The sequence below is a fragment of the Delphinapterus leucas genome, chromosome 20 (assembly GCF_059928025.1).
Source record: "Delphinapterus leucas isolate spDelLeu-1000000601 "Yukka" chromosome 20, BTC_Dleu_Yukka2, whole genome shotgun sequence".
NCBI lineage: Eukaryota > Metazoa > Chordata > Mammalia > Artiodactyla > Monodontidae > Delphinapterus > Delphinapterus leucas.
In genome coordinates this window covers 41,159,684-41,179,398 of record NC_143148.1, presented here as the reverse complement: position 1 = coordinate 41,179,398, position 19,715 = coordinate 41,159,684, and the positions used below count along the sequence as shown (strand labels likewise).

The 19,715-nt window shown below is 55.3% G+C and overlaps 1 protein-coding gene and 1 pseudogene across 3 annotated transcripts in view; one reads left to right on the top strand and one right to left on the bottom strand.

The window, feature by feature from the left end:
• CDH5 (cadherin 5) overlaps positions 1 to 9,684 on the bottom strand; it is a 35,729-nt gene extending 26,045 nt beyond the window's left edge. The window contains exon 1 of one of the 2 annotated variants that reach the window (XM_022583538.2): positions 9,575 to 9,684. The gene's annotated coding sequence lies outside the window, so the exon portion shown is untranslated. Of the gene's footprint in view, positions 1 to 2,005; positions 2,409 to 9,574 lie in introns of those variants that run through there. The other variant, XM_030761102.2, reaches the window with a different exon arrangement.
• The window catches only part of LOC111179682 (large ribosomal subunit protein eL33 pseudogene), a 482,236-nt pseudogene that overhangs the window by 80,375 nt on the left and 382,146 nt on the right, over positions 1 to 19,715 (top strand). The window lies entirely within an intron of this gene.

Here is a 19,715-nt window from a genome sequence, read left to right as displayed (position 1 = left end):
GTGAACAAAGGCTCAGGGAGCTGAGAGTTCTGCCAGGAAGCTGGTCCTGACTCAGGGGAGGTGGCAGCTGTGACCCCTGGCCAGCCTCGCTGGGCTTAGGCCCGGTGGGTCATTTCCTTCTTTGCCTCAAAAGGAACTGCATGTCTTGCTCCCTTCTTCCTCCCTCAAGTGAGAAGTGACTCAAAAAATGAAAAAGTAAAACAGATAGAAGTGAAACTGAGAAATGGGGAGAGAGAAGTTCTCAGGCCCCTGGGCAGGACAAGATACGAGGCCACGCCCTGAGCGGATGCGTATTGAGCATCTACTGTGTGCTAGGCTTTGGGGTGCAGCAGTGAGCGGGACAGACAGGACCTGTCCCCGGGGAGTGCACGCTGTCGTGGGAACCCCAGGAAAATAAGTACATGGGGAAGAACATCAGCTGCTGACCAGAGGCTCTCCGGGAGTTACACTGGGGGACACAGCAGAGGGCGAGGGGGCAGCTGGCTGGGACTTCAAGGCCAGGGGAGGCCTGTCAGAGAGATGATACTCATGCCAACATCGGAGTGTCAGCCCTAGGAATGCCAGGGGAAGGGAGGGTATTCCAGGCAGAAGGGTCAGCAAGTGCAAAGTCCCTGAGGTAGAAAAACGGTTCGTTTGTTTGAAGAGCCAAAAGAAGGCCCTTGGGTCAGATGAGCAATGGGGGCTCCAGAAGAGGTGACCAGGTCGGGATGGTAGGCTGAGTGACAGCTCCCCAAAGGTGTCCATGTCTTCACCCCTGGAACCTGTGAATATTACCTTCCCTGGCAAAGGACTTTCAGCAGATAGGATTAAGTTAAGGATCTTGAAATAGGGAGATTATCCTGGACTATGTGGATAGACCCAGTACAATCACAGCGTCCTTAAAAGATGAAGGCAGGAGGGTCAGACTCAGGAGAAAGGAGACGTGATGATGGAAACAGAGGTTGGGGTGCTGCGGGGCCCCGGGCCAAGGAATGGGGGCTGCCTCTGGAAGTCAAAAAAGGCATGGAAATAGATTCTCCCCTAGAGGCTCTAGAAGGAAACAGTCCTGATTCTCACCCGCCGAAACCCATTTCGGACTTCAGACCTCCAGAACTATAATAAATAAATAAATTGGTGTTGTTTCAAGCCAGCCACCTTTGGGGTGGTTTGTTACAGCAGCTGGAGGAAACTAATGCAGTTGGGTTGTACAGGGCAGCCTAGAGAGAGCTTTTTCCTAAGCACAAGGGAAGGTGACATGATCTGATTTGAAGAGATCCCTGGCTGAGGTGAGGAGACGGGCTGGGAGAGAGGGGAGACCAGCAGGGGAGGTCACTGTCATCCAGGCGAGAGTTGATGGTGGCCCAGACCAGGTGTAGAGGTGCGTGGCCATGGGATGTGTTTTCGAGGTGGAGTTAACAGGACTTGCTGTGAATGGAATGTAGCGGGTGAGGGATGGAGAGGAATCTAGGATGGCTCTCGAGTCTTTGGCCTGAGCAGTTGGCGGGGGCAGGGCTTTGCTGAGGTTCGGAAGACGGGTAGTGGTACCAAAAGGTCTGTGTGGGCTGTGTCAGGTTGGAGTTGCTATGAAACATCTCTGTGGCCATGGCCAGCAGCTGCTGGAGACCTGGCCTGGAGTGCGGAAGAAGGTGGGGCTGGAGCAGCTTACAGACGGTCCCTTCACGTGGCTGGTGCTCAAACTGTGAGGCTGGAACATGAAGGAGGACAGGTAGCGAGGGAGGAGAAGTGGCCCAGGACAGCCCCATAGGTCTTTCCTCTTTCTCTGTCTCATGAACTTGTCATCCAGGATTAAGCCCAAATGCCCTCCTCTGGGGAGCCATCCCTGGTCCTCACCTTGCATCTCATGCATCCCTGGGCATCTTCCACTGCAGCACTGCCTGGGGCTGGTCCCAGGGTTGACACCCAGGTCCCATTGCTGGGCTCAAATCACAGCTTCCCTCCCTTCCTGGAGAATGGCTTTCTACCTGCCCTGTCTACATCTTCCCTTTTCCCCAAGGCCCAGCCACACCTGACACATGGCTCTCTCCTCTTTGGGTTCACACAGAGCAGGGTGATGGCTGTGATTCCAGGGTCTGTGGTTTAGAGAATGTCAGTTGTGCTGCTTTGCCGCTCTGAGACCGTGCGCGAGACTCTTTACCTCTCTGAGCCTCAGTCTCGTCATCTGTACGATGGGAACACTAGTGTCTACCTCTCAGGGTTGTTTTCAGGCCTGAATTAAAAAAAACATTTGTAACATGGCCAAAAAAGTAGCTAAGAATAAAACCAAGCACGTATGAATCCTCACCGACACTCTGTTTTGCTCTACTGAGTAGTTAGCTTACCATTCTTGTTTCTGAACACCCAACCATTTGGTTGGGGGATTTGCAGGTCCCCACCCTGCTGAATCTACTCCCCCACCCCTCCCCTGACCTCTGCTCTGTGTCAAGGGGACTGACCCTTGGCCTACAGGCGCGAGGTTCTGGTGTTTGGCCAGTGGGGGCTCTAGCAGGTGTCTGAGGATGGGAGGAGAAAAGTTGGGGTACTTCCTCCCTGCTGCTGTCTGCTCTGGTTCATTTGTACTGCTGTGGCTGCACCTCTCCATCCCGGTAGCTTCTATGGCTCCCATCCGTCCCTCACTGGGTTCGGGAAACACCCTTCCCTCCTCTTTGTCCCTTTGGTCCTGCGGTGGTCTGCTGCTGGTCTCTGCAGGACTCAACATCCCGTTTGTTCCCTTGACTGAGCTCACAGCTCTGTAAGTGTTTCCTTCATGAAGTCTCTTCTTTGAAACACCTCCTCAGTGGCACACTGAAACCGTATCTCGCTTAAACCTTGCAAACTGCCAGGTAGTTGTCAGTGATCCCATTTTGCAGATGAGGCTCAGAGAGGTGGAGTGAGCCCTGCTGGGTCACACAGCGGCGAGTGGTTGAGCCAGGATTTGAACTTAGGCTGCCTTTCACCCCGAATAGTGCCTTTCCATCATGCCACTCTCTCTCTATTTCTGCGGTGACATTAACATGTAATAATAATAATAATAATGGTAGTAATAATAGTAGTAATAAGCAGCTGTTCTCCATGTTTGACTTTCATAGATGAAATCTCATTTACTTCTCACACTGTCCTCAGGATGTAGGAATTATCATCCCCATTTCACAGAGGAAGAAACTGAGGCTCAGACCCAAACACCTCGTAAGTGGTAGATCTGGAACCCTCACCCAGATTTATCTTTTTCTAAATCCTGGGCTCCTTCTACACCCAATCTCAGAGGGTCCTGAGGGACTTTTCCATCTGAAAAGCCATGTTTATTTGTGTCTTTTGCCTTTTGTGTTAGAAATTTGTCCACGTAAATGGGGGCTGAGAGGAAGGGTTTTGTCAAAAAATCGAAAAATCGTTCCTCCTCCTCCTGCTGTTGGAGAGGAAGTCAGCCGGCAGGATTTGCTGGACCCACAGCGGGAAACAGAATTTCCCTTGGCCACACCTCTGGAGGTGTGGTCAGAGCACAGCTGGGGTCAGGTTTATTTTAGCCCTTTACTTTCCTATAAGTAGGAGTCACGTCTCTTGGTTGCTCTCACCAAGTTTTTGGAGAGATCAGGCCGCTGCTGGTTGGGTTTGCGGTACCACAGATGTGTAGTGGGCCTGAGGATCTTGGAATTGATTTCTGTGCTCAGAAATGCCCAGCTGAGTAGCCCCGGGGCCTTTCCTGACAACAGACATGGGGGAGAGGGGATTCGCTCGGCAGCTCAGACGTGCCTGCTGGGCACCCAGAGGCCAGGTGCTGGCCTGTGTCCCTGTTACCCAGGATCCGTGATGATGCTCAGTCCCTGGAGCTGTGTTAGAGGCTTTTGGGGGCAGCTCCAAATGCACTGATGGATGAGGGTGGGCCCTCTGTGCCCTCGGTCAGTCTGGGAAGGTCCAGGGGGCCCAAAATGAGAGGACAGAGTGTGTGGCCCAGGCCCCTGGTAATGGGCATGGAGCCCAGGAGAAGGGGCAGAGGAACCTCAGAGCATCTGGGGGATGGCTGGACTCAGTCATGCCCGGATCAGAGGGCAAGGCCTTGGAGAACTCCTGGGTTTGGGTCTGTGTCCACAATGGGTGAGACCACTGAGCTCAGAACCTAGATGCCTGGGTTGGGCCTGAGGACTGGCTCTGAAAGCTGAGCCAAGTTGGCGGGGGCTGGAGAGGTTGTGTGCCTCTGCTCCTCTCCAGTTCCCTGTCTGGGTCTCAAGGGTGCGGTCCAGTGGTTGGGACTCCGTGCTTCCACTGCAGGGGGCGCCGGTTCAGTCCCTGGTTGGGGGAACTAGGATCTCGCATGCTGCACAGTGCAGCCAAAATAAATAAATAAATTTAAAAATTAAAAAAGGGGGGGTGTTGCTTGGTGAGCCTCGAAGAGGAGCCCCAGCCTGTGGGATGGTAACACCCACCAGGCCTGGTCACAGCTTCTGGCCTTTGCACTTGCCGTTCTCTCACCTCTGCCTGGACTTAGGTCACATGTCACCACTTCTCTGAAGCTCTCTCTAGAGCCTGGAGGTTATACAGTCATTCAACAAACATTTATTGAGCACCTACTATGTGCCAGGTACTGAACTACAAGTGGGGAGCCTACACAGGCTGCACCCTTGTGTAGAGACATTAACCACTTGATAAAAAACACAGTTTCAAGTTGTGGTGCTTTGATGGAGGCGTAGAGGAAGATGTGAGAGGGCAGAGAGGGGAGGGCCCTGATTTCTCGGACGGTCTCAGCCCAGCAGTGAATCCTGCCTCTCTCTGATCTGCTGTGAGACAGTAGGCAAAACTCCCTTTGGTCTGTTTCTCAGGACCCCCTCTGTCACTGGCGTTTGGCCTTTTCAAAGGGGCTGTGAGGTCCGCTCAGCTCTGTGCTCTTTAAAAGAAGGAGCCAGGGGGACCCAGAGGGAGATGGAAGGGGGGCGGGTTGGGGCTCCTCCTTTTGTAGTTAAATGGGCCCTCGGAAGCCTGGGCCAGCTGGGAGCTGCTCAGCGGGCAGCCTGGCAAACGCCCCCGGCCGGGATGGTTCTGCCCCGACCCTGTTCAAGCCTTAGGTTTCAGGGGCTAAGTCTGGGCGTTTATTGAGCAGACTGGAGGGCCCTTGGGGGTGGGGTAGAGGAAGACTCCAGGTCAGGGATACACACATGACATCCTCAGGCCACACGGACACACAAACGTGCTGCCTACACAAGCACACACCCCTGTCCCCCGAAGAGTCTCCTCTCTGCGGGGCTGGCCCCTCTCCCGCCCAGCAAGCCCGCCAGCAGCTAGGACAAGACCTGGCAGCAGAGCCCGGCCCCAGGCAAAGCCGCGGAGGGTGGACTGGACGCTCAGTCCCAGCCCAGCCTCCTGCAGGCTCTGGGCTGCAGCCCAGAGGCCCTGGGTCAGGGATGAGGGGCCAGGAGGTGGGAGGAGAGGCCCAGAACCTGCAGGGGTGGGGGTGAGGGCGCTAGAGCCCCTGCCCCCTGTGTGGCCCTGGGCGGCTCTCCCACCGCCCTCCCACTCCACACCTCGAGCCTCAGTCTGGGGTCGAGGTTGGAGCCAGTGACCCCCAAACTCGTTCAGGGATCACCGGCACTGGGAGGATGAAGGGTGAGTCCCCAGGGGCCGTGGGGCCGGGCAGCTATGAGCTGGCCCCTTGGGGCTTTATCCTGGTTTGGGGCTCAGTTCAGCCCTGTGACCTGCTCTTGCGGGTCCTAGACCCGATCCTCTCCCCTCGGGTTCTGCCAACAGCCTCCCTCCCTCAGCTCCCCTTAGAGCTGCCCACGCTGCTCCCCTGCTGACCGCTCCTCCCTGGCTCCCCACACCCTGCAGGGTGAAGCCTAGCTCCTGAGCCAGCATTCAAGACCCAGCACGGAGTGTCCCTGCCCACCCCTCTGGTTCTCCTCTCCCTCACCTCCCTGCCCCACCCAGCCTCGAGGAGAACTGGACGTTTATGGAATACACAGGCTGTTCCCTCTGCCCGAATGCCCTTCCTTGCTGTGGCCCCTGGGTGAGTGCTCTGCTTCTTTTCAAGCCCCAGTCCGTACCCCCCACAAGGTCTTCTGATTGGCTCCCGCTCCAGCGCAGCCTCTGCCTGCTGGCGCGAGTGTCTCTGACCAGGCATCCGCTTCATCCCAGCATCCAGCGGCGTGAACTCAAGGCCCAGAGGACCTTGAGGTGTCGGTGTCCCTACTGCTGTCTGTCAGCCTGCCTCCGTCTCCAGCTCTGATCTTGCACTCCTTCCCTCCTTCCTCAGAGGATTTAAAACAAATCTGCACAAATCTGCCTACAACACCTTGGGTGGTCAGAGCACATACAGTGGTTGACAGAACTCAGAGAAGCTCCTCCTGTCACCATACAGCATCTCTAATGACCCATCACTTTGTCAGGCACACCACCATTAGGATTTTGATCCTTTGAGGACTGTCAGATTATCCTTCTTATGGGTCCCTGATGAACATACACCCGTGTGCAAAACAGGGCTGGCAAAACAGAGATCATGGGTTGCCATTCACATACTCACGGCAGACATCAGTAATCAATTACAGTGTTAGTTTCCCACCGAACTTGAACTCAGCCCCTGAATCCTCAATACAGTCTTTGAGCTAGATACAACCAACTCACCAGACCTAGTGTACGATTCGAAACAAATTTGTCCTGGGGTCTCAGGGTCATTCCCTTATCTCCTAATGGGGCAGCTCAAAGCTTGAAGGAGAGAAAACCCACCCTTGGGAGAGCCTTTTCCAGCCTCCTCTGGGCTTTCTGACTTTGCCTGGGGCTCTGAGGAAGTCATTGGCGGCAACAAGTCTCACACACTTGCCTGTTTGCTCATGAGCTGTGTGGCCTTAGGCCCATTCCTTGCCCTCTCTGAGCTCTAGCTTCCTCATCTCTAATGGAGGATTGAATGAGATCATGGGTACAAAGCCCAGCACACAGTAGGTGCTTAGTAAATGTGTGGGTGTCTCAACCCTCACCTACCCGCTCAGCCTGGCCTGGCAGCTGTGGGCTTGACTGGCCGACTCACACCTGACCTCATTTCCTGGTTCTGCCCTGGGCCCACCTCCTGCTCCTGTCTGTTCTCCTCTAGAAGGAAATCTCATTCACTGCCTTCCTGGCCCAGCCGCATGGGCCCTACTTCCCCCTCCTCCCAGTGTCTGCACCTGCCAGAATCTGATCGTTATGCTGTGGCAGACAATCTGGAGGTCCCTGAATCAGTTTAGAGACTATGTGGTCCATCCCTTGCCCTGGAGAAATTAGAAGACTGAAGCTCAGAGAGCAGACCCAAGACCTCCCAGCATCCTCTGGGGCTCCTGCTCTTCCTCCAGGGAGTCTTCTGTGATTTCTCCACCCAACATCAGCTTGGATCTGGGTTACGATGGTCTTGTCAGTATCTCTCCAGCCAGAAGCTAAGCTACTGAGGGCAGCAGTTGTCTCCTAGAACATTCCTCCCCCAGGATCATTGGGCTCCTGGCTCATCCTGGTGCCTGCTTCTGTGGCTTGAACTGTCAGGTTCAATCCTCCCCTGCTTCTCCCCTCTCCAGGCTTCCCTATGGAGTGTGACAGGGCAGTGGGGTCAGAAGGGGCTGGCCTCATTCATATCCTGCTTTCACCTCATAGTAACTGTGTGACCTTGGACTGGCTGCTCAGCTTCTCTCAGACTCTGTGGTCGTGTCTGTCAAATGGGAATTCTTTTAGTAGCTTCAAGGATGCCGAGGGGGTGCAGAGAGGTGATGGAAGTAGTAAGGGATGGATCCCATGGGCAAGGGGCTCAAGATTTTTTTCCCTGAGCTAGTGGCCAGTGTGTCCACTGTGTATCCCCGAGGCAGCAGCAGAGCTGTGAGTCATCCAGCTATGGGAGAAAATAAGCATGGCCCCTCCAGCTTCCTGCTCCCATGTCCGGCCCTTGTTCAGCAGCACAATCGCTCAGGTCTAGACTGCAGGGTGGGCAGCTTAACCCCTGCAAGGCCAGTGGGCCCCTCGCCTACCCCCTCACCACTGGAAGCCAGAATTAGCAGGGCTGCCTGGGGGCGCAGAAGCTCCTGGGCCCCTTGATCACCTCGAGGCTGGCACCCACACATGGCTGGACTCAGGCCAGATGGGAGGGTCCCGCTGTTCCCCATCACCTGGTCACCTGAAGATGAACCAAAATTCTCGGTCCTGCTACTTACTCATGGCCTTCTGCATCACTGGCCCTCCTGCCACTCCCTGCTCTGAAAACCTTCTGGCTGCACTGGCCTCTCCAGGTCCAATGAGCTGCCCAGGCTCCCTGCCTCCCCTGGAATGCCCTTCGTCTCCTGTCAGGATCCTGTCTGCCCACCACCCATGGCAGAAATGTCCATGGGGTGGGGGTGAGGAACAAGCATAGTGCTTGGCTTGGAGTAGCTGCCCAGAGCGCTCGCTGGAGGATGAGCTGACGCATCTCTCACCTACTGGGGACTGACCGACCTCAGGGGTCAAAACCTTTGTGACACTCAAGCCATGGTCAGCTCTGGGTGGCAGGTAAATTCAGCTGTGATTTCTTAAAGCTCCCCTCCTACGATCCGTTCCCAGTGCCAAGTGTGTATATCGCTTCCTTTAACTGCCTCATGAAAAGACCCTTTTATCCAGTTTACAGATAAGGAGGCTGGCACATGAGAAGCTGCATGGTTCTGGAAAGAGCCTGGGCTTTGGGGTACGAGTTCTTGCTCCAAATCTCAGTTGCCTCAACTGAGAAATGGAGAAAGGCTGTATCTAATTCATCGGCTTGCTGGTAATATAAAGTAGTGAGCTCCAGTGCTTCAGAGCCTTCTGTAGACATCATTTCCAGGTCTCATGATGAACCGCAAAAAGAATCGCCATCTCCATTGTTCAGAGAAGCAAACTGAGTTTTGGAGACACTGAGTAATTTTCCCAAAGTCACGCGGGAAGCGAGTGGTAGAGCTGGGATTTGTATCCAGGACGGCTCTCACCCTAGACCGCCTGCCTCCAAGTCTTTGGGGGGAACTTCTCTAAAATTATGAGGGCTGCTGGGTCCCTTGGGCCCCAATCTACGGGTACCTTGGTTTTGGGGGAGAAAAACTACAGCTTCCGCAGCTCGTAACCAGCCCCTACGGTGTCTGGGGAAGGAGGGGCGGGGATTCCACAGGTAGGGCCTCAGGTGCCCAGAGTCAAGCCTCAGCTTGCCTGTACTGAAAATGGGGGCAGTGGCTGACAGGGAGGGGCGAGGCTCCAAGCTCCCCTTCCAGGGCTCCTCTCCCAATCCCAGCACAGAGCCTTCGAGGGGATGGGATGATGTCATCCGTGGTAAATCCTCTCTCGTGGGGGAAGGGGCACCACTTGGGTGCCAGTCCTCTGCCCCTGGCATGCTGGGCGACTCAGGCGGAATCCTGCCCTCTGAGCATCTGAGCCCAGCACCCACAGAAGCCAGTGGGCCCTTGAGTCTGGGAGTCTACCTGTGGGAGAGCCGAGCTCACCCCTTCCCCGAGAACATCCCTTCGTGTCCGCGGCACCACCCCTGGGCGCACCTTTCCCAGCTCTGTTGTGAGCCAGGAGACCCAGTCTACCCCAAGGAGTGGCGCTTCCTTGGGAGCCGATGATGGCCATTCTACGTATGGGGAAGTCAAGGACCCTCACTCACCTTGCCTGTGGGCTGAGAGGCGTGTCCGCTCCGTCTGGCTGTCCGGCCAGGGCTGAGCGTGCCGTGAAACTGTGCAGAGCTCGGCCAACAGCCTCTGGAGGGGAGCCCCACCCGGCGGTGAGGGAGGCCTGGCCGCCGCCCCTTCAGGTTTTCCAGCTGGCCCTGGCCCATGTGCACCCCCCCACCCCCACCAAGGATGGTTTCCTGTTATTGTTCGTTTGTGAGGGCCGGGCTGGCTGCAGAGAGGCAGGCCCCGTGGTGGGCGGCTTCCTCGGCCCCGCTGGGCTGTCCCCATGGAGGCCTAGCCCTGGACTTGGCCGGGACGCTTAACTCGGGCCCAAACCCCAGGCCTCAGCTCTGGGGCTTTGAGCCCAACACCTGCCGAGGGGCTTCGTTCATCTTCCTTGTGACCCCGAGGGCAGGTGCCGTCACCCCCACTTTATAGCTCATGACACTAAAAATTCAGCAAGTTTAAGGTGCTTGTCTACTCAGCTGGGGCGTAGCACAGCCAGAAATCCAGCCTGGGTCACCCTGGGCCCAGAGCCAGATTTTCCCAGGTGACTCCATGACATGCTGGGGGAGGGGCAGACTTTGCAGTGGCTGGGGAGGCCTCAGGGGCCCCTGCGGTGGGGTGGGTAGGAGATGGGAACAGGCTGCAGCTCCTGGGTCTGTGAACTGGATTGACTTCCGGTGGGCGTGGGCCTGGGTTCCAGCTGTAAGGTGCCAGCCTGGGTGTTGGGGGTTAGGGGTGCGCCGTCTGGGTTTAGGAATATCAGGCTGAGCCAGGTGCCTGATGGGCCAGTCATGCACCTCCACCCCAGCCTCAGTTTCCTCTTCAGTAAAATGGGGATAATATAACCTCAGCCTCACATGGCTGTTGAGATAAACAAGAGTCCAAGAGGGGCGTGGAAGATGGGGAAGCTGAAGGCAGGACCAGGGACCGTTAGAACCAAGAAGCTGCGGGCAGAAGGCGCTCGGATTCTGTGAATCATGAGAGTTACAAGAGGAGGTTTTACAAACTGCAGGTACCGGGGCCCCACCCCAGTCCAACTGATTTGGAATCTCCCAGGGCAGGTAGTGGGAATCTTTGCCTAGTTGCCCCTGTTTTTCCATGGATGGATGAATGGCTGGGAAGTCCCGAACTGGCTCTCTTATACAGCTGGGCAAACAGAGACCTGAGAGGGAGAGAGCCTTGCCCAGGGGCACTAAGTCAGTGGACACTGGTGTGGAGATGCGGAATGGAGTGGGAGGGTATTTTGGGGGGAGGGGAAGATAAAGATTTCCCTGTTCCAGGCATGTTGAGTTTGAGATGGCTTTTAGACACCCAAGTGGCATGTCAGATTGGCAGCTGGAGATGGAGGTAGATAGTTGGATATAGGTGGATACAGTTGGGGGCAGGGGTGGATTTAGTGGATACAGTTGGAGACAGTGGGAGACAGGGTGGATACAGTTGGAGACACTCAGCCTGGAGGTGAGTTTTGGAAGCCCTGAGCGTATGGCTGGCACCTGAGGCCTTGGCAGTGGACGAGCTTACAGGGAGGGAGGCCCCGGGCCTCTGAGATTTGTAGATTCCTTAGGAGAGAGCCCAGGGAGGAAGGAGGGAAGCCAGGGGTGTTGGCTGGGTCAGCCTGGGAAAGGTGGGCACTGAGACTTGACCACTGGATCTGGAAGTGGGAGGTCACTGATGGCTGTGACCAGAGCAGGTTAAAGGGAAAGGAGTCGACATGAGGGACTGAGGGGGGTGGCTGGTGCAGGGGGATCAGGAAATAGAGGCGTGTGATCCCAGCTCCTTCCCCCAGACTTGCAGTGAATGGAGCAGAGAGATGGGCGGCTTTTAGGTTTTGTTTTAAAGCAGTGCTGGCATGTTTGTGTGCTGAGGGGACTCCAGCAGCAGGGAAGGCAGATGACGCTGGAGGGAGGATGGTCCTGAGGCGGGCCTCTGCGCGGGAAGCCGCACATCACTGGCTGTTCGTGGAATGAACAAACAAAAGCTCAGCACTTTTTTCTCCAACAGGATTAACTCTGCCTTCTCCTGCCAGGGGTTGGGGTGGCCACAGAGAAGCCAGGACCGGCTCAGGGCTCCGTCCCTCGTGCCTCAGCCTGACTTCTCACACCCGCCTGTGCCGACTGCCTGCCCTTGTGGTCTGTGTGCCTGTGAGGTTGGTCCAGGCCCGGGCATCACTTCCTGCTGGGTCTCAGACTCAGCCCTGGTGGCAGACAGGGATGGGGTTTGTCCTGGCACCATCCCTTTGTGATCTCAGTCTGGGAGGAAGTTGACTCTGCCCTGAAACCCCGCTGTTCCTGTCATTAGTAAACAAGGGGCTGGTCATCCGGGCGGGCGTGTGCCCCGGGGGTGGGGATGGGGCCTCCACAGAGAGGTAGTCCAGGCCACGGAGGGAAGCTCGTGCCCCTGAGGGTCCCCTCAGGGTCTCCTGCCCGATTTCTGCCACTGCCCAGCCCCCGATTCCAACCCCTCTGGAGGCAGAGGAGGTGACGGGAGGACACAAGGCCAGGAAGGTACCATCAGGGGCAAAGGAGGCAGCCCGAGGGCTGGCAGGAAACGGGATGGTCTGTGGGACCTGATTAGTAGCTGGAGGGGGAAGTGACAATGGAGGCGGTGTGGGTAGGCTGGGGAGTGTGATAACAAGGCCTCTGCCAGGACATAAGTTGACCGGGGAGGGGGCCCTATGACATCTTGCTTGGAGGGGTTCAGGCTTGGGGGTGGACAGACCCGGTGCAGATTCTATGCCAGCTTATCACTGGCTGTGTGACCTGGAGCTTGCCGCTCTGAACCCCTTTCCTCACCTGTGAAATGAGTCACCAGTTCAGACTTTGCAGGGCTGTCGGAGCAGCAGACGAGACAATGAAAATAAATGATCGTAACAGCACACATGCGTTGAACAGGTATTTCTCAAAGTGTGGTCCTCTGGCCACCTGTCTCAGAATCATCTGGGGAGCGTGTGTTGAAAATGCAGATTCCTAGGCCCCAGCAGGGCGGCAGAGGCAGAATGGCTGGCAACGGAACCCTGAGACCTGCACGTATGTAGCTCCTAGGCCACGTGTTTGCACGCTCACATTGGAGGACCCTGGCCTGGGAGCTCTCCCTCCGTGGGACACCCCTTTCAATCCTCAGGACAACCCTGGGGGAGGGTTCTGTTGTTATTCCCATTATACAGATGGGGAAACATAGCCGGGGAACTAAGTGCTCCCAAGATCACAGAGCTTGTCAGTGGTGGACTGGAAATTCCCAGCCAGGCCTCTGTGTCCAGAGGCCACCTCCTCACCCACCAAGCTTTCCTGCCTGGCACACAGCAGGGGCTTCTCAGCAAGCGATCCCGTTCCTTCTTCCCCACAGTGTGGGAGGCCCGAGGATGGCACAGGGAAGCTGGGCCGCCGGGTCTTTGCCCACACTCTTCCGCTCACTGGGCTGCTTCCTCTGCCCCCCTCACATGCCTGCAGAGCCCCCATCCCCTGCTCCCCCCAGAGCTTGTCTCCTCCGCCCTCTCCTCTGCCATTCCGCTCCCTCCTCCGGGCCCCTGAAGCCTTTTACACAGACCCCCTTCACGGCCCACCACCTCGCTCATCTGCTTCTCTCTCTTCCCTGCACCTGGATTGTGTCTCCTTTGCGTGTCTGTTCCTGGCGGGCGCACAGCACGGGGGGAGCGCTCCATAAACGTGGACTTGAAACCGTGGGCTCCTAGAAGGGCAGCCAGCCCACTGTGGATCCGATCTGCAACTTCTGCAGGGTGTGTGTGGGTGTGTAGGGCTCTTCACCCCTGCACGGGGTGGCCCCGCACCTGTAGGCAAAGCCCTGGCAGAGAGCGTGAGCACAGCACGTAGTGTCCCAGAACACGCAGGGAGGGATAAAGTGAGGATGCTCCTGTGAAAGTGCCTGGGATATACTCCGTGGCTGAAATATTTTTCATTTCCTTCCTCTTTTCTCCAGATGATTGGTCGAAACCTGCAGTTGATGAGGAGTGTGGGTACCTGAGGCTCAGACTTTCCCTGTGCTGGGGGGACAGAGGGGACAGTTGAGTGCCCTGGGCTCCCAGGCTGCCCACTGGGGGCGGGCGTGGGGTGGGCAGGAGAGGACTGTGTTACCCGTGAGCCTGAGTGCAGGGCGCTGTGTGAGCAGCCTGCTGAGTTTTAGACGAAAGGAAAGCACTTTGGCCTTTGGTGCAGCAGGGATTTGGGGAAGGCCCCCTGACTGTGGAGAGGGCAGTGAACACAACCTTCCGAGGAAACAGACGGCGGCGGGGTTGGTGTAGGGTAGCCTGCAGGGGCTCAGGAGGGAGGAGGGGCAGGGGAGGAGTCTCACCTTCAGCTGTGGCTCCGAAAGGAACAGGGAGCGCTGCTCCAAGCAGGGGCTGGGCTGGACTCACCCCTGGGCACTCAGAGCTGAGCTCAGGGTGTGCCCAGAGCCGGGGTCATTGAACGAATGAATGCGCGAATGAGAGCATGGATGAGTGGCTGCATGAGTCGCCGGCACGTTGAGACAGACCCGGGCGAGGGGCGAGTGTAGCGTGTAGCTGTGGTCCGTGGTATATTCCAGCACATAGTGGGTCCTTTTCTCAGAGGCTTCAAGGAGGCACTGAATCAGTCAGTCAGCCTCTCAGCCCTGCTGGGGGCCCAGCTCTGTGCCGGCTGGGGGTGGGGACCCAGGGAGGTGAAGGAGGCTGTCCCTTGATAAACTCTGAGACTGGGGTGGACTTAATTACAGTCACCAACCTATTATGTGTATGTCCTGGCCCAGGCTCTGAGACTTATTTTTTTATTTTTTTTGCGGTACGCGGGCCCCTCACTGTTGTGGCCTCTCCCGTTGCGGAGCACAGGCTCCGGACGCGCAGGCTCAGCGGCCATGGCTCACGGGCCCAGCCGCTCCGCGGCATGTGGGATCTTCCCGGACCAGGGCACGAACCCGTGTCCCCTGCATTGGCAGGCGGACTCTCAACCACTGCTCCACCAGGGAAGCCCTGAGCCTTATTTTTAATACGCAGGGCGACCTTGAGGGGGCGTATGGCTCTGCCCCTTTTACAGCACTGAGTAGCTAGCCCAGGGCGGCACTGCCCACCTCAAGCCAGGGCTCCCGCGAACGTGCTGAGCCCTGCTGAACACCCCAGGCCCACCTTAGGCTGAGCTGCTGCAGCCGCCTGCCTCCGGGCCTTTGCCTGTGCTGTCCTTGTGAAACACGAGGGAAGGGGCCAGGGCACAACCTTTGAAAGGATGACATAGCCCAAGGACACGACATAAACTGTTTAGAACCAAATAGGTCCAAGATGGCGGACAAGTTGACTTCCACTGACCTTGAGCCCTCAGTATATGCTCATTGTAATACACCCACAGCCGCCATGACAGTTCCATCCGAGGCTGACCATAAAGGTCAAAAAGTGGGCGGTGACGTAATTCCTGGAAATCCCCAACCCTTCCCCAAAATAGCTGTAATACTCCTCCCACTCATTAACCTATGAAAGTACCCACCCCTATAAAAACTGAGAAGGCCCACACTCTGTCTGTGGAGTGTGTTTCTCTCTAAAGAAATCCACTTCTTACCTACCGCTTTGTCTCTCACTGAATTGTTTCTGCAACGAGACATCAAGGACCTGAGCTTCATTAAGTCCTGAGACCAGGTGGTGTGTGATCTCAGCTGAAAGAACATGGGTTCAAGTCCTAGTCTGGGTTTTGGCTGGGTTCGAGTCCCGGCTCTTGGGGCTCAAGTCCCAACCTGAGTTGCACGGTTTCCCTTGCACCCAGGATGCTCTTCGTTCCTACCTCTGTTAGCCCAACCCAGCACCACCCCTCCATCCAGCCCTGCTAAACTCCCATTCTGGAAAGCATCTTGCCCCTTGGAAGGATCCCATCTCACCTGTACCCCACTCATTCAGTTCCAAAGCCTACTGGGCTCCTCCCCGCTTATATAACGATTCCTCACTACAGCCCGGAGAAGTGTAGGTACTATTCATATTCCCATTTCCCTGATGAGGGAGCTGAGGCTCAGAGAAGCTGAGTAACTTGCCCAAGGTCACACAGCTCCTGAGCAGCGGAGCCAGGATTCCAGCCCTCGTCTTCCAGTTCCCGGTTGAGTGCTCGCTCTGCACCATCATCCTACTCCAGGCAGCAGGTCATTGCTCGATAGTGTTTTGTGCTTGTTTATTATTAAAAAAATACATTTCATGATGTGCAGGCTTTGTCTAGCTCTGAGGTGGGCATGGGGGACGCAGAGGTGACTGGGCTGGGTCCCCGCTTTCGATGTGTCAGACCAGTGTAAGCGGCGCTGGTGGAGCCAGGTTGGCGACAGAGGTGTGTGCCTTGTGCTGGGGGTGCTTGGAGGAGGTAGCCTGGGGAGCTGCCAGAAGATGGGCAGGGCAAGAGGAAGAGAGAACAGCAAGGTCAGAGGCACAGAGGCCTGTTTGGGAAGGAGAGGCCATTCCCTGGGTGGAAGCGTTGAGCTGCTGGGTGGGGGAAATCAGGGACTGGCTGGAGTGAAGCCAGGCGGCCGGGGCCTTTCAAGCCACACTGGGGACCCCAGGGGACCTCTCACCGGGCGGGCCCCGAGGAGCCCTGAATTTTAGGTGATTCACCCCGTCCAGCCTGGTGGCCTATGGCCAGGCTGGGGAGCCACAAGCTGCGGCTGTTGAGTGTACAGTTGCTGGAGCTGCACTAAGTGAGGCCTTTCCTTGGCCAGGAAGGGACCGATTGAACAGGGATTGAATTCCCGACAGTGAGAACGATACCTTGTCTGCACAGCACTTTCCCAGATGTTTCTCACTTTTCTCCCACCACATCCGGGCAGGCTGTTAGGAAGCGGTGTTTGAGCTCGGGGCTGAGGGGTACCCAGGAGCAGCCTGACGTGAGGGTTGAGGTCCCGGGCACGCCTGCTGCTTACCGTCCCGCTGATCCTGGACGCACCTTTGGTGCCTCAGTTTCCCGTTCTGTAAAATGGGAGTGATTGCGTGCCTTCCTCGTGGGGTTGCTGGAAGGATTCATTGAGAAGGTTCAAGTAAAGTGCACAGAGCTGTCTCTGTCATACAGTAGCCACTCGATAAACGTTAGTCATGACAGTGACGCCACAGAGAAGTTGATGGTGGGGGGCGCGCGTGTGAGGGTGTGAGCGCGGCCTCTGCATGTGCGCGGCGTTTGTTTGGCAGCCATGTGGCTACACGTGCACGTGCCAGAGCTCGCGTGGACCATGTAAGACGCCCACATTGATGTGGCCACGCATGTTTGTGGGTGCACAAGTGGGCTGAGGGGTACAGCTGGGCCAGAGGAGGGCCAGGCCTGGGGGCAGCCCCTTTCTCCTCCATGATCTGGAATCATCTGTCTCTGTTACCCTGTTGACCAAGCCTTGTGCACCCTCATCTCCTGCAGAAGCCCAGAGAGGTCAAGGCCTTGCTCCAGGGTGGCCCAGTGAGCCGGGAGTGGCAGGATGGGACCAAGGGCCCTTCCTCCCTGATTGGAGGGCAAGCCTGAGTCTGGCAGAGAGCTTGCTACACGGAAGCCAGGACTTCCTACCTCTGGGCCCCGCGTTGCTTGCGTCCTGCATCGAGTGTCCCAGAGAACAATGGATCGGAGGCTTTGCCATCTGTGGGGCAGGAAGGTGGGTCAGGAGCCGCTTGATCCTGCCTCTTGATGGGGCAAACAGGGCTCTGGCCGTTCTCCAGGCCCCTCAGCTGTCTCCAGACCCTGCCCCCTGTGGCCTGTGAGGCAGATCTTATGGGCACAGTCCAGCTAGGTGGTGGGGGTCTGAGCTGGTCTTGGGGAAGGAAGCTGCCAGGGAGAACTCAGGGCAGACTGGGGGAAACTGATCACAGCTGGTGGAGGTCTTGGGGGTCCCCCAGCTTCATCCACCTGCCATGCCACTGAGAACCAGGAGGGAAACGAGAGACTCTACCTGGCCCAAATCAACCCTCCCCAGCCCCGGGGCTCACGCTCATAGGCACAGGGCTGTCTCTGAGCCTGTTAACTCAGTTTACGTATGGTTCTAACAAGCCTGCGGGCAGGGAGGGCAGGGTGGTGCTGTGGCAATCCTGCCAGCGGAGAGGAGGAAACTGGGGGTCTATTTGTCTGTATGGACGGCTCTTCAAAGGCTTGGGCTGTTTCTGTACCCCCTTGTGTCTGAGAATCTGGCCATCATCAGGGATTCCCCTGCCTTGGGCTGAAGGACCACTTCTGAGAGCAGGTCCTCCCACTCTGTTTGTACTTCTGGGAAAGTTTCCTTCTGCTTTTGAGTCCTGGCTGTGGTCACTCACAGGAAACACATGGTGGTCGTTGGCTGGAGTGAGGGAAGACTGGGGTTAGGGTGGTGGGGTTTGGAGGGTCTGGACTCCTGGTGACAAGGGAGGCTGGATAGGGATGGGTTGCCACCCTTTCCCACCCTGTAGGCCAGCGCTGCAGGGCCTCAGCTCTGGGACTCTCACTATGGCCCTCCCTCACTCTGGGAGGGTCATACATAGCCTCACCCCACCCCACCTGTGTTTTCACTGGTCTGCTGTTTGGTGCCAGTTCCTGCCTGATGACCAACATCTTTTGCTCTTTGGGACAAGGTCCAAGTTCCTCAGCTGGGTATTCAAGACCCTGCTGCCCGCTGCAGTCCTGCTTCTCACCCTTCAGCTCCAGCTGTACTGGGGGAGTGAGTTCCCTACACGCACAGGGCTCTGTCAGGCCACAGGGCCCTTGCATGTGCCATCCTACTGCCTGGAATTCCACCTCCCAAAGAAACTCTAGTCCTTAAAGCTTCCTGAAATTCAATCCAAATATCATCTTCTCCATGACAAACAACAATAGAGTTACCCCTCTTAAAAAAAAAAAAAAAGCTTTATTGAGCTTTATGTATTTTTTAAAGTTTTATTGAAGAATAATTGGTATACAATAAATTGCGTATGTTTAAGGTATACAGTTTGACAGTATTTGACATATGTATACATTTGTGAAAACATCACCACAATCAAAATATTGGACATATTTATCACCCCCCCAAACTTGTCTTATGCCCCTTTGTATCCCCTGCCTATCTCCCCTCCCCAGGCAACTGACGATCTGGATTCTGTCAGTATAGATTTGTTGGGACTTTTCTAGAATTTTATAGATGTAAGAACCTTTATTTACTGTTTCTTTTTTTTTTAGTATATTCACAAAGTTGTGCATCAATCACCGTTATCTAATCCCAGAACATTTGCATCACCCCAAAAGAAACCCAGTACCCCATTAGCAGTCACTCCCAGTTCTCTTCTGCCCCCAGCCCCTGGCAGCCAGGAATCTACTTTCTGTCTCTATGGATTTGCCTTTTCTGGACATCTTCTGTAAATGGAATCAAACAATATTTGGTCTTTTGTGACTGGATTCTTTCACTTAGCGTAATGTTTTCAAGGTTCACCCATGCTGTGTATCTATCAGTACTTCATTATTCTTTTATGGCTGAGTAATATTCTAATGTGTAGATATTCCACATTTGTTTATCCATTCATCAGTTGATGGACATTTGGGTTGTTTCTGCTTTTTGGCTATTACGAATAAGACTGCTTGAACGCTTGTTACAAGCTTTTGTGTAAAGATTAAAAAAAATTGAAGTACAGTTGATTTGCAGTATTGTGTTAGTTTCAGGTGTATAGCAAAGTGATTTGGAGATATATATATACACACACACACACACACCCCTTCTTTTTTTTAATCTGTTAATCCCATACTCCTAGTTTATCCTCCCCCCCTTCCCCTTTGGTAACCATAAATTTGTTTCCTATGTCTGTGAGTCTGTTTCTGTTTTGTAAATACGTTCATTTGTACCATTTTTTAGATTCCACATATAAGTGATATCATATAATATTTGTCTTTCTCTGTCTGACTTACTTTACTTAGTATGACAATCTCTAGGTCCATCCACGTCACTGCAAATGGCATTTCATTCTTTTTTATGGCTGAGTAATATTCCACTGTATATATGTGCCACATCTTCTTTATCCATCTATTGATGGACACTTAGGTTGCTTCCACGTCTTGGCTATTGTAAATAGTGCTGCTGTGAACATTGGGGTGCATGTATCTTTTCAAATTAGAGTTTTCGTCTTTTCTGGATAAAGGAGTGGGATTGCTGGCTTATGTTGTAACTTTATTTTTAGTTTTTTAAGGAACCTCCATACTGTTTTCCATA